Below are 14,459 nucleotides of genomic sequence, written 5' to 3' on the forward strand. Positions count from 1 at the left end.
CAGTGCCTCTTGCATCTGTTCCAGTGGGTATCATACTACACGCAGCTGGACCTCTGTCTACCTACTGCTTCTAGTAATATGCAGTACTCCAAGTGCCAACACCTCCTGCAGGCTTCGGAAAGTACTACACACACACTTCACTATTATATCATCTACCTGCCTCTGCTGTATCACGGTCCTGTGACCAGTTTTATCTGTAGACTGTATCATTGGGCTACTGGCACTCAATTCAGTACATTTACAGACAATACTTGTGCTCAGTCTCTTCTCAGGTTATCTAGATAACCATACGCAGTAGTCTGGGTCCATGTGTAGAAGCATTATCAAGGCTCCAAACTTTATCCACTCTTTTACTAATAAAGCTAACCCAGAGGGTCCCGATCCAAATCTGTAAAACCTCAGTGTCGTGACAGATTATTAACTTTATTTTGTAAGTCAACTTGTGCTCAAAGTTTCAATGTCTTAAAGTTTAATTTTAAAGCTTTAGGGACCATATTTTTATTTAAAAAATATAATCTACAAAAGATCCATTCCCTGGGCAAAATAATATATGTGCCCATCATAAAGAGCATCTATGCCCCGTTTACGGAGACAGACCAAGGACAAAACAATGACGTGACCACACTGGTTTACACACACACGACCACCAAACAAACCAGATCCCTGAACAATTTGGTCAAGTGAATGGCCAGGTTATACAGATTTATTTTTCCTGCTGATATGATGTAGCTGTGAGGTCACTATACCATTTGGTTTGGTACAATAACATATCGAACATAAACCAGCCAAAGCGTATTCACAGAAGGCCTTGCGAGTTATTCTAAGCTATCGCCACAAATTGACTTTTGAGTGGATAAGTTTAGAGGGTCCCACACTTGACTGTTATATTGAAGGAGGTCATATACACAAATGAAGTATTTTCAGAGAGCATATAACCTCTTTAAGAAGGCATCATCTGTAGTAGGATGTCCCTATAACATGTACTCACAACAGACCTTATATAGAGATGGACACAATTTACAACTAAATGTAATATTCATCCGGGAAAAAAAAAATTAAAAATAGCATTTTGCTACCTATGCAGAGACAGGCGCAAATGTGAGATGCAATCAGCTCTGCATAAGTAGTAAATGTGCCTCCCTCCCCAGAAAAAAAGAAAACAAGAGCAGGGATACAACAGAAGGCGCGGCTTCACAGAAAAAAAGATGAGCAAAAACATAGTACAGAATAATACACCTTACAGTATCAGGGCAGAAAGTGTTTATAATAATATTATCAAATCGCATGGAGAATGTTGAAAGCAAAATCTGACAAGAAGCAAATATAAAATTTAAGGCTAATAAACATTAATAAATAGTCATCCTTTTCCCATACAGAGTACAGATGTGTTCTTACACAGCTTTGCAGCAGTCACGCTAAAAAGTCCCTCTCGGTGCGCCAGTTCCCGTGCTGAGTGACGTATTGAGGCTAGATTTATACGGCCACATCTGTAGGTATCAGGTTTTACTTTTTTTAAAAAAACGAGCATTGAGTACCCTTGAATTCTGCTATTAAATAGTAGCAAGAGCAGCTTAATTAATAATTGCCAGACATGTTCTGTGAATCAGAGGTGTCCAGTGGCCATCATCAATACTCATAACTTACACCAGGGATGGGATACCTGCAAGTCTTCCGCCTTCAAGCAGACACATTTGAGCCTTATAAGTAGCCAACTTGGAACATATTTTGCATCGACACGCCTTTACCGTACTTTGGCTGTGCCTATACAGGATCACCAGGGCAAAAGATGCACATCAAGAAAAGACTCATATGAACACTTAAAAGAAGTGCAGGGGGAGGAAAAATTGCAAGTTACGTTTATATCCAACTCTGAATGAGGTCCAATCAGGGCCGGTACTACCATTAGGTAGCTTTAGGCAACTGCCTAGGGCTCCTGGACCTGAAGGGGCAGCATTGAGGATGCCAACACATTAATACTGAAACAGACATCCTTATTTTACTTGTCACTGGTGAAGGTATTTGAAGGAAGAGGGCTGGTAGGCTTAAAATTTTGCCTAGGGTGCTGACACCTTGCAACGGCCCCGAGTCCAACATGTTTAAGGACAAAACCTCTTGAGAACTTTTCTTGAGAACTCAGGCATATGGGGCTTTATGTAAAAATAGCCTGCAAGATGTGGGCACAATTCCAATCAGTTAGCCAACATTGGTTTGCCTTTTTAATTATTGCCATAATTCACAAGAATTGGATCCGTGTATGCATCTCGCAGGTTATTCCATAAGGCTCATGGAGTTGCACTGTTGTCTCCTTATAGCACAAATCAGGCTGGCTTACAGCCAGGAAGTTTCTTTATGACGTTTCATCAATCTGTATTTTATGATCCGGCACTGGACTGAAAATAAGTAATAATTTTGTTACAAAAGAAAAATATTAATTAAATCAATTGCATTTAGCCAAATAGGTGCTAATAACAGATTGAAAAAAGTATCAATCAGTGAGTATGCTGTACTGGCGGTGCTCCCAGGAATAGAACAGAACTACTCAAAAGAATTTTTTTAGCAGATTGCTAAAAAACAAAAATAAATTCCTATTTTTTGGGGAGCACTCTTATATATATATATATATATATATATATATATATATGATTAATATATCAGAAATAGGTATAAGGAAATATTGTATATGTTAAAACATACCTTTTATTGTCATTTCTAAAATAAAGGGCAAATGGGCTCACTTAAATGAGTCCACCCAAACGACAACAAAACACACACATACACTTAACATAATGATTATTTCTCATCAGGGATCACTTGATAATAGTTAACACAATACAATGGCGAAATGGTCGTGGTAATTTGAGCACATATTACGTGCTAGTTACTGGTAGTTATGGAGACAGAAAACAATATAAGCGTAATAGTTTATTCTCAAAAGATCTTTTCTACAGGTATTTATAAGCAGCATAATAGTCGATATAATTCACTATTGTGATAATTCCATGGTATCGCTGTATACAACATGAAAGAGACCAAAATTGCTCTTCACAATAATATATTCATACCCTATCTTTGTGAAACCTCTAGTCTGAATTGTGAAACTTGTACAAGGATATATCCAATTTTTTTTATCACATTACAATCATTAGTACTCTAAACAGAGATCAGTAGTTACATTGTACCGTATATTGCAAACTTGGACAGGGGTCTCTCAAACCTCTAATCAGGATAAATGAAAATCAGACAGAGTCTATAAACTTGAGATGTACTATAATAATAGACACTTATAAAAATACAGAGCAGAGGTTATGGCATAAATAAACCAGATGTCATATATATGTCAGAATAGTATATCATTCATATTTATAGGGTATGTACAGGTTTGTTGTATAAGCGGTGTGTAATAGTACAGCACACAGATGCCCTGGCACCTTCTGCTTTCCAATCTTTTCCACGAAAGGAAACTAGATGAGAGAGGGGCCGGTTGCTGTGCTGATAGAAACTAAAGAAAGATACAGGTAATCACTCACATGCCAGGTGTTAGGTGACTGCTGGTAACACTGTGGGGCATTGCAGAAGTCAGATTCGCTGTGTGAGGGCTGCCTGTAATAGAAGAGAATACCTGAGGATCAGTGTGAGAGACTGTCTCCTTAGCTCCAGAGTATCAGCTCTCCGTGTGTCAATGCAGGGAGAGAAAACTCTCCGTGTGTCAATGCGAGGAGAGAGGCAACAGAAGCAACAGGATGAGCGTTTCGCCGGGAAGCTTATTCACCTGTGATCTTGACGCCGTTGCTAGGTGGCGCCGTCTTGTAAGAGTGATTGGCCCATCATACGGTGTATAGATTTGATTGACATATCTCTATAAAAAAAGAAAACTGCGCTCTATTAACTATGCTGGGACATTAGTCATATATAATACAAAATGATTACAAAAAGAATATTTTATTAATAAGAAGCTTAAAAAACAGCACAAGATAAAAAAAAAAGGTTATTGTCAACCTTGCAAAAATATATATAAAAAAAGAAAACTGCGCTCTATTAACTCTCCTGGGACATTAGTCATACATAATACAAATGATTATAAAAAGAATGTTATTAAGAAGATTAAAAAACAGAACAAGATAAATGTATAAAAATCAGCAACACAATGGAGTTTGATCAGACTCCCATTGGAAAGTGATTTAGAAACTGACATAAACATGATAATAATGAAGTGCAAGGACAAAGGTCAAAACACCAAATATTACAAATACTGTATACAAAACAAAGCAATAGTGAAATAGATATTAGGGTTATAGCAGAGTCATGAATTAATTGTATCCAGATGGAAAATAAACTCAATGTAACAATTGTGATGCTGAATCCCCGGAGATCCTGATAAAGAAATACTGTGTGTCAGTTATCCTGTAATATAGCCGATTAGGAATGATGGAAATGGCACGGCAGAGTTAATTAGTAGATGGTAATGATAGCTGATATCAATCATAGGGTAAAGACAGTCCCTATATTTTTAATGCTGTGGTGACATAAGTCTTGTATCTTAATTAGTATACCAGGGTGTAATCAGGGTAAAGCATTGATTCCTCGTTGTGCTGTATTGCACCTAAAACGCCCAATCTAAAGAACTGAGTTCAATGTCCCGTATAACAGGTCAGTGAGCGGATGAGTTCAGGTGGAATAACTGACACTCCGTGATGGAAACTGTACCTTGTGTAGGGCCGGGACGCTGTAGAGGGGCTGGTTGCAGCAATGGCCACCCGCAATGTGTCTACTCGTGTCCACCTCAGGAGGGACTGGTCAGTGGTTAGTGTCCGCCTCAGGAGGGAGCTTGTTAATTGTCGGGAGGGGGCTGATAGCAGTGGGGTGTAGCCACGGTGTGCCAGTTGATGCCACCTTGATAGTACAGCGGTATAAAAGGTGGATATGGGGATCCGTACTCTGACCATATATACCGGCCCTGTGGTGAAGTTCAGCTCGCATCTTCGGGGTGGTCTGGTAGAGTAATCCCGCAACAAGTGTAAAGCAGCGGCCGGGCGTCAGATAGAGGGCTAAGTGTTATCTCCAAAGGAGATCTCCGGTGGTTCTTTTTCAAGGGAACGGCAACGCATTTCGGCTACCACCGTAGCCTTTTTCAAGCCAGGATGTTCCCTTCTATCCGTTATGCAGTTTAAATAGCACTAGAGCAGGTTTGATTGATTAGTTAAGATCTTATTCTGTTCAGTCTAATGTCCCAGCAAAAAATATAACCCAATATTATCGAAAAAACACCACAATTCATGATCATAATAGATTTAATAAGTAACCAGAAAACCATATCAATTTATTAATAAGTAACCTAATATGAATACTCATAAAATTATATAAATAAATAATGGACTAGATGGGTATATAAATAATTCAATTATATATATATATATATATATATAAACCTAAACCACAAGTGAGAAAGCATACTGAGTAAAAGAATAACAAATAATGGATTCTAAAGCACTAGAGTGACAGAAGACCAAAGGGGAAAAGATAAATGATGGGCAGAGGTCAAAGTACATAACTAGGGGAGAAAAAGTTGATGAGAGAATGATAATCGATGGGGATGAGGGTAGAGGGTGGGTCATGACCGCTCAATTGACCGGACAGTACATAGCGAGCGGTGACAAACCACCCCACATCCATCACATTAATCATAAGATTCAAGTGCTTCGTTAAGGCCATCTGGAGACATTTGCAGCTTAAAGATCCACTTTGATTCTGCCTCACAATCTTTTGTATCTATCGCCAGCCCTAGTGGTAACATGTTTATGTTCTACCCCCATGACCCTTAAACAAGCAGGATTATTCTGGTGGAACTCAGAAAAGTGTATGGGGACACTGTGTTGCCAGGCCCTTTTTGACATTGAGTCTGTGTTCGCGAAAACGCTCTTTTAGGGTCCTGGTTGTACGGCCCACATATTGTGTGGGACAATCACAACATAATACGTACACCACATATGTAGATTCGCAATTCATAAAACTACTAATCTCAAAGTCGATGTTTGTTTTAGCTGATGTAATAAGTTTACTTTTAATTATGTGTTTGCATGTAACACATCTCGTACGATTACATGGAAAACACCCTTGTGGCTTTGTCGGGAGCCAAGTCTTGGTTTTAGTTTTCTCTGTGTTATGGGTACTGTTGAAGGTACTTGGGGCTAGAAAACTTTTTAAATTTCTGTTCTTTTTGAAAATGATGCTAGGTTTAGGGGCAATGTCAAGTGAAAGTACTGGATCACAAAATAAAGTTTGATAATTTCTATTAATAATCGATTTTATTCTGTTTGATTCATTATTGAATTGAGCGATAAATAATAAAGTAGTATAATTCTCCATAGGTTTGGTAATTGTTTTTATGGGTTTATTAATCGTGGTGTCCACTGATTCGAATGCAGCACTGGCACAGGGGCCAGTGTCATGGCACTTGGACCCCTGTGCCAATGCGGCATGAGTAATAGCTCTCTCCACTAATTCTAAAGGGTAACCCTTAGTCAAAAAATTATCTTTCAGTCTGTCAGCATGTAGATGAAAATCTTAATTTCTTGTGCAATTGCGTCTGACCCTTCCCATTTGACTCTTTGGAATATTATCAATCCAAGGGCGATGAGGTCCACTCCGATAGTGAAGGTAAGAGCTACAGTCAACTTTTTTGGTAAAGAGTGTCGAGATGATTTTATCCTCTGTAACTGAAAGAAGGACCCTGTCCCAAATGAAGAATAAATCGTCTATATAAGCGCCATAGAACACCAGACTCGCTCCGACTGGTCCATCCCATATGTATAGATCTTCAAAGGTGCCCATATAGATGTTGGCGAAGCTCGGAGCGAATCTGGTGCCCATGGCCATTCCATGAATTTGTAAATAGTGGGTCGAGTCAAAAACAAAATAATTATGTGTCAAAATAAAATGTATACAATTCACCAGAAAATAGAGTTGATCGTCAGAGGTATTCTCATCTTTAGCCAATACTTCTCTGACCGCCGAAATCCCAGCCTCATGCAGGATGTTGGTATACAGCGCCTGGACGTTCAGGGTGAAAAACGCATACCCCGGATGCCAGGTAATGGTGTTTCATTTATCTAATAAATCCGTAGGGTCTCGGATATGCGATTTCTGGGTCACTACATGTTTCTGCAAAAAATTATCAACAAAAAAAGATAAATTAGAAGTGAGTGAATTAATGCCCAAAATAATAGGACGCCCGTGTGGTGAAATCAAAGACTTGTGAATTTTAGGTAAATAATAAAACACCAACGTGATAGGGTGATTAATAAACAAAAAGTGAAAATAATCTTTATTTATGATATCTCTATCTTTAGCTTCATCTAGTAGCATTTTAAGTTCTCTCTGAAAAGTTAATGTCAGATCACCTCCCAACATCTGGTAAAAACTGATGTCTTGGAGTTGGGTCAGAGCCTCTTTTAAATAGTCACTTGTATTCAGGATGACTACTCCACCGCCTTTGTCGGCACATTTAATAATGATGGAGTTATCATCCTGAAGGGTCTTAAGAGCCAATCTCTCACCATGTGACAAATTTCTCTTCCAAGGTCCCTATTCGGGTTGGAATTACATAGGGTTTGGAACTCTCTAAGTGTGTTTTTAGAAAATAATTGGATACTCGGACTTCTATGACTGAGAGGAAAGAAGTTGGACTTCTTTTTGAATTTAGTCCTATCTACAGAGGAAGGACAGTTGTTTAAATCAAATATTTTAATTGGCTCTTCATCTCTCATTCCTCCCTCGACTTGTAATGTCTCTAAAATAGAGACATTCCAAGTCATTCGTATCCAAAATAATTGGATCATCATCCTTGTCCAATTTACCCTTTTTGATTTTGGAGAAGAAATACCGTTGCCTACATAGTGATCTAACATATCGGGTGAGTTCTGTGAATAAATTAAACAGGTTGGGATTAGTACTAGGGGCAAAATGAAGGCCCTTAGAGAGAAGTGACGTTTCAGTATCACTCAGAGGTCTAGTTGACAGATTGAAAATACCAGACTTAGTTAATGATATCTTGGTCATCTGAGGTCTCCTTCCTCCCAGTCCCCTCTTTCCCCTAGTTCTCTTGTTCTTTTTGGGGTTCTTTCTTGGAGGGGTAGATAACGGTTGCAATGTGGAAAAATCTTCCAATCTTTCTCTCGGTTGGGAAAATCCAGTTGGAGACTGAATGGTTTTATTCTTCGGTCTTGCTCCCAACTCAAACTTGGGTGATCTATTAAGGGCTTTATCGTTTCTCTCCACATTAGTCAATACATTAGTAGATTCAGAGTAACTGTCCTAATTGGTCTAGTTCTATAGTTAGGTGCTCATGGTGAATTAAATCTCTGGTTGGAGGGATCTCTCTGTCTAGAGTAAGGCCTTTTCTGGTGTCTTATTGGATGGATATAGAGATTATTCTCATCTCGTCAGTTTTTGTTTTTTCTTTGCTATAAGCTCTTTCTCGTATATCGTCACTGTCTGACTTAATTCTGACTCTCTCTTATTAAAATCTGGTTCATCCTTAAATTGTATTAGATCTTTTTGACACCGTTCAATCTCTTTGGTGACTTTCTCTATTTTCCTTTCCCTATAACTAATAAGTGATTTAAATCAGGGAAAAGGAGCAGCGTTTAAGGGCCAGTTCCCATTCGTTAGTCAATTCTACATCATCCTTTTTAGACAGGTGTTAGGATACTTAAAGGTTTACAGGTGAACAATCTAATTCAATGTACTTAGACAAAAAGACACTATCCAGTCAGTGTCTGCTCTCAGTCAGTAGAAGGGACTCTAGATCCAAAAAGCCTCGATTCATATCTGGTTTTATATCAACAGAAACATCGATATCAACATCGAATTTTGATAAGAATTCCCCTCTCCTATTTCTCCTTTCTTTAACCCACAATAATTCGGTCATATTGATCCTCCTACTGAAAAAGCGGCTGAGATGACAAAATTTAATGAAGAAGCAAAGGAAATATACCCAGCGCTAATAAAGCATGAGGGTCAGATAATAGTGCAGCAGCAGAAAAAAAGTTAGTCAACCTTGCAAAAATATATATATAAAAAAAGAAAACTGCGCTCTATTAACTATGCTGGGACATTAATCATACATAATACAAATGATTATGTGAAGCAGAATCAAATTGGATCTTTAAGCTGCAAACGTTGTCGCCAGATGGCCTTAACGAAGCACTTGAATTTTATGATTAATGTGATGGATGTGGGGTGGTTTTTCACCACTCGCTATGTACTGTCCGGTCAATTGAACGGTCATGACCCACCCTCTACCCTTATCCCCATCGATTATCATTCTCTCAACTTTTTCTCCCCTAGTTATGCACTTTGACCTCTCTGCCCATCATTTATCTTTCTCTTTTTTCCTTTGGTGTTCTGTCACTCTAGTGCAGGGGTGGGGAACCCTTTTCCTGCCAAGGGCCATTTTGATATATATAACATTATTCACGGGCCACCCGCAGGCAACTCCCCCTCCGCATGTCATCACACGGGGCCAGGGCCACAATCGCCAGTGATCACAGCAATGCCCAGCTGTAAGGGCATTGCTGCATAGATTCTGGCTAGCAGAAAAAAGTCAGACCAATTGATTCTGCGGGCCTTATACGGCCCCCGGGCCTGAGGTTCCCCATCCCTGCTCTCGTGCTTTAGAATCCATTATCTGTTATTCTTTTACTCAGTATGCTTTCCTACTTGTGGTTTAGGTTTATCTATATATACTGGTGATAACTATGGTGATCCTATTGCCTTTATAAGCGTGTTTCCGTTAGATTGGTAGTAGTACTACATTGAGTCATGGCTCTTGTAGGAGTATATATCATTTGCATAGATATCATTTACACCAGTACTATTGCTGCTGACGGCAACTATACTGGTATTGACTTATTCATTAACCTAGTTATGATGATTATGCCAATTTATTCAGTAATATTGTATTAATGTATTATTGTTATGATATTTTTCATTCTCTACATTCATATATATATTTAATTCTTATGATTATATTATATATTCAGCTGGTATTAACTGTATATAATATAGTTAATACCAAATGAATATATAATATAATAAATCATAAGAATTAAATACATATATGAATGTAGAGAATGAAAAATATAACAATAACACATATATAATAATTATGGAATAATATTTTGCTCCTAATGTTACTATCATCAACATTAGGTATACTGTTATATATAATGGTATATAATAGTGATTAGCACTATTATTACCGGTATGATCATTAACGTATTAGTTTTATATATAGCCTATTTATCCACCATCACTATTGGTATTATTGTTGGTGTTTTTATGCCAATATTAGTATCTAGGCGTTCTCTCTCTCCTATTCTATATTACTATTTATTATTTACGATTTATATAATGGACTATTAAATATATATTCTTTTATTAGTTATTTTCATATACATTTGATATCTGTATACAATATACTTTTATTGATTTATTTATATACCCATCTAGTCCATTATTTATTTATATAATTTTATGAGTATTCATATTAGGTTACTTATTAATAAATTGATATAGTTTTCTGGGTACTTATTAAATCTATTATGATCATGAATTGTGGTATTTTTCCATAATATCAGGTTATATTTTTTGCTGGAACATTAGACTGAACAGAATAAGATCTTTATAATATCTAAATATTTCTAATATATGATATTTTATTTATATTTTTTAATTATGGTGTACATATTTCATCCCTTTAGCAGTCATTAGTCAGGACCTTAGGCTGCTTGTGAATGTTTCTGAGCCTATTTGAATTGCATTAAAATTCCCAACTAACCATCGTGAGTTAAACTAAATTAAATCAAGCAAATCAAATTAATTAACTAATCAATCAAACTTGCTCTAGTGCTATTAAACTGCATAACGGATGGAAGGGAACATCCTGGCTTGAAGAAGGCTTCGGTGGTAGCCGAAATGCGTTGCTGTTTCCTTGAAAAAGAACCACCGGAGATCCCCTTTGGAGATAACACTTAGCCCTCCATCTGACTATCTGGCACTCGGCCGCGGCTTTACATTTGTTGCGGGATTACTCTACCAGACCGCCCCGAAGACGCCAGCTGAACTTCACCACAGGGCCGGTATATATGGTCAGAGTAAGGATCCCCATATCCACCTTATATACCACTGTACTATCAAGGCGGCATCAACGGGCACACTGCGGCTACACCTCACCGCCATCAGCCCCCTCACGGCAATTGTCAAGCTCCCTCCTGAGGCGGACACTAACCACTGACCAGTCCCTCCTGAGGTGGACACGAGTAGACACATCGCGGGTGGCCATTGCTGCAACCAGCCCCTCTACAGCGTCCCGGCCCTACACAAGGTACAGTTTCCATCATGGAGTGTCAGTCATTCCACCTGACCTCATCTGCTCACTGACCTGTTATACAAAACGTTGAACTCAGTTCTTTAGATTGGGCGTTTTAGGTGCAGTACAACACAACGGGGAATCAATGCTTTACCCTGATTACACCCTGGTATACTAATATAAGATACAAGACTTATGTCACCACAGCATTAAAAATATAGGAACTGTCTTTGCCCTATGATTGATATCAGCTATCATTACCATCTACTAATTAACGCTGCCGTGCCATTTCCATCATTCCTAATCGGCTATATTACAGGATAACTGACACACAGTATTTCTTTATCAGGATCTCCGGGGATTCAGCATCACAATTGTTACATTGAGTTTATTTTCCATCTGGATACAATTAATTCAGGACTGTGTTATAACCCTTATATCTATTTCACTATTGCTTTGTTTTGTATACAGTATTTGTAATATTTGGTGTTTTGACCTTTGTCCTTGCACTTCATTATTATCATGTTTATGTCAGTGTCTAAATCACTTTCCAATGGGAGTCTGATAAAACTCCATTCTTGTGTTGATTTTTATACATTTATCTTGTTCTGTTTTTTAATCTTCTTAATAACATTCTTTTTATAATCATTTGTATTATGTATGATTACTGTCCCAGGAGAGTTAATAGAGCGCAGTTTTCTTTTTTTTATATATATTTTTGCAAGGTTGACAACCTTTTTTTCTACTGCTGCACTATTATCTGACCCTCCTGCTTTATTAGCGCTGGGTATATTTCCTTGACTTATATCTCTGCCAATCACTACTAGCATAAGAGACAGCACGCAGCAGCCAATGATCAGTGCTTTGTCATACACTGACAGTAATCAAGGTCTGTCTAGCGTGCTTAGTAAAGAAGTCACATGGGATGCATATATTAGTGGAGTGGTGTCATACAAATAGTGATTTGCATATCTTTGCTTATTGGTAGAGAGGTTCCTTCATTCTACCAGTTGTACTGATCGTGGAGAAAAGCAGTCTATTTATTAGAAAAATACTAATCATAATAAAGAGTAGAGTAGATAACCTTCCTAGCAGTTGGAATTTAATAAAATGAAAGAGTAGTTAGAACACCATAATTAATCTGGTAGTATTTATGGCAGATAAAATGCTCCATGACTGCATAATAGCATAAGTTAAAACAATATTAGGTGCATAGACTTTAAAAGGATATATTATTATATTCTCCTTATTATAACTACAAGAAAATAGTTTAACATAATTACGGACATCAAATTATGCCCACTACCAAACAGTAAGTATAGTGAAAAATATATAGACTTCAGACATTATTCATATATTATAAATAATCAAATAGATTATCGGATAAATATCAAAATTCATTATAAATCCATTAAAAAGCAAGAAAATAATTAATAATTAAAATGAGTCAGCACAGACTCCCATCATTAAGAAGTAAAAACATAATACATATATATTTTTATATTTAGTATTTTTTTATATATATGTGTCATCTGTAAAATATATAAACTAATTGTGAGATATAAGGGCAAAACTGAATAATAATCATATAAATATCTATGAAACAATATATTTAAAGAGCATATGTGCTCAGTTGTTTATAATCATGACAAAGGAATAAATGAATTATATGTAAATAAGTGTAGAAAAATAAAATTATCTTAGTTTAATAAAAATAAATAGTGAAGGGAGGAAATATTGTGTATGGTAAATGTGTTGAAATATTTATGACATTTGTTGTAAAAAACATTTGTTGTGAAAGTACAGTTGTACATGACAAACAGAGTGTACAGTGATACTGTTATCAAAGTTAAACCAATGGTGTGAGAACCCACATATTGTAAAGACATAGCATTACGCGTCTTACAAGTGATTGCGGTATGTTACCAAAGAAAATTAATAAGTGAAAGAAGAAAAATCATTAGTGTGTTGAATAACATAAGACGATGTAGACTAACCATCGATAAATCGAAAAACAAGAAAGAAAAGAAGTGGTATGTGTTAGAAACAAATAATGAAACAGAAGCAAAAACTAAAAAGTGTACCAGATAATCCCAGTGTATATAGTTATGTTCGCCCTTTTATAATAAAATGAGCAATATATGCACATGTGTAAACATGCACATATGTCGAATAGATAAAAAGTCAGTGTGTGTATAAAAACTTTTTGTGTTGGAGATCAAAAAAAGGGATAATAATGAAATTCCATTATTGATGCGTGAATGTGAAGGTAGGGAGCTATAATAAATAATAAAACAAGTTTATTGGTGTAAATATACCAAATTAAAGAATTAAAAAGGTCGCAAACATTCTCCACATACAACAGAAATTAGTAAAAGATATGAAAATTATCATGAGTAACCGCTCAAATACATTGGGGCAAAAAAGTATTTGGACAGCCACCGATTGTGCAAGTTGTTGCACTTTAAAAGATGAGAGAGGTCTAAATTCCATCATAGGTACACTTTAACTGTGAGAGACAGAATCAGAACAAAAAATTCCGGAAATCACATTGCATGATTTTTAAACAATTTATTTGTATATTCTTGCGGAAAATAAATATTTGGACACCTACCAACCAGCAATAATTCAGGCTTTCACAGACCTGTTACTTCTTCTTTAGGAAGCTCATTTATCCTCCACTCGTTACCTGTATTAATGGCACCTGTTTGAACTGGTTAACTGTATAAAAGACACCTGTCCACACCCTCAAACAGTCAGACTGCAACCTCTCCACCATGGCCAAGTCCAGAGAGCTGTCTAAGAACACTAGAGACAAATTGTAGACCTGCACAAGGCTGGGATGAGCTACTAGACAATAGGCAAGCAGCTTGGTGAGAAGAGATCAATTGTTGGCGCAATTATTAAAAAGTGGAAGAAATACAAGATCACTGACAATCTCCCTCGACCAGGGGCTCCATGCAAGATCTCACCTCGTGGGGTATCAATGATCTTGAGAACGGTGAGGGATCAGCCTAGAACTACACGGGGGGACCTGGTCAATGACCTCTACAGAGCTGGGACCACAGTCACAAAGCTTATCATTAGTAAC

At 37.1% G+C, this 14,459-nt stretch overlaps 1 long non-coding RNA gene across 1 annotated transcript; it reads right to left on the reverse strand.

The window, feature by feature from the left end:
* Positions 1–3,186: 3,186 nt before the first annotated feature.
* On the reverse strand, positions 3,187–7,137 carry LOC148542405 (uncharacterized). The gene is made up of 3 exons (XR_015877813.1): positions 6,949–7,137; positions 3,770–3,856; positions 3,187–3,600 (listed from the first exon to the last, which is right to left on the reverse strand). It is a non-coding gene; the product is annotated as an uncharacterized LOC148542405 (long non-coding RNA).
* Positions 7,138–14,459: the final 7,322 nt, after the last annotated feature.

Source organism: Taudactylus pleione, unplaced genomic scaffold (assembly GCF_031769625.1).
Source record: "Taudactylus pleione unplaced genomic scaffold, aTauple2 ptg000012l, whole genome shotgun sequence".
In the NCBI taxonomy this organism is placed as follows: domain Eukaryota; kingdom Metazoa; phylum Chordata; class Amphibia; order Anura; family Myobatrachidae; genus Taudactylus; species Taudactylus pleione.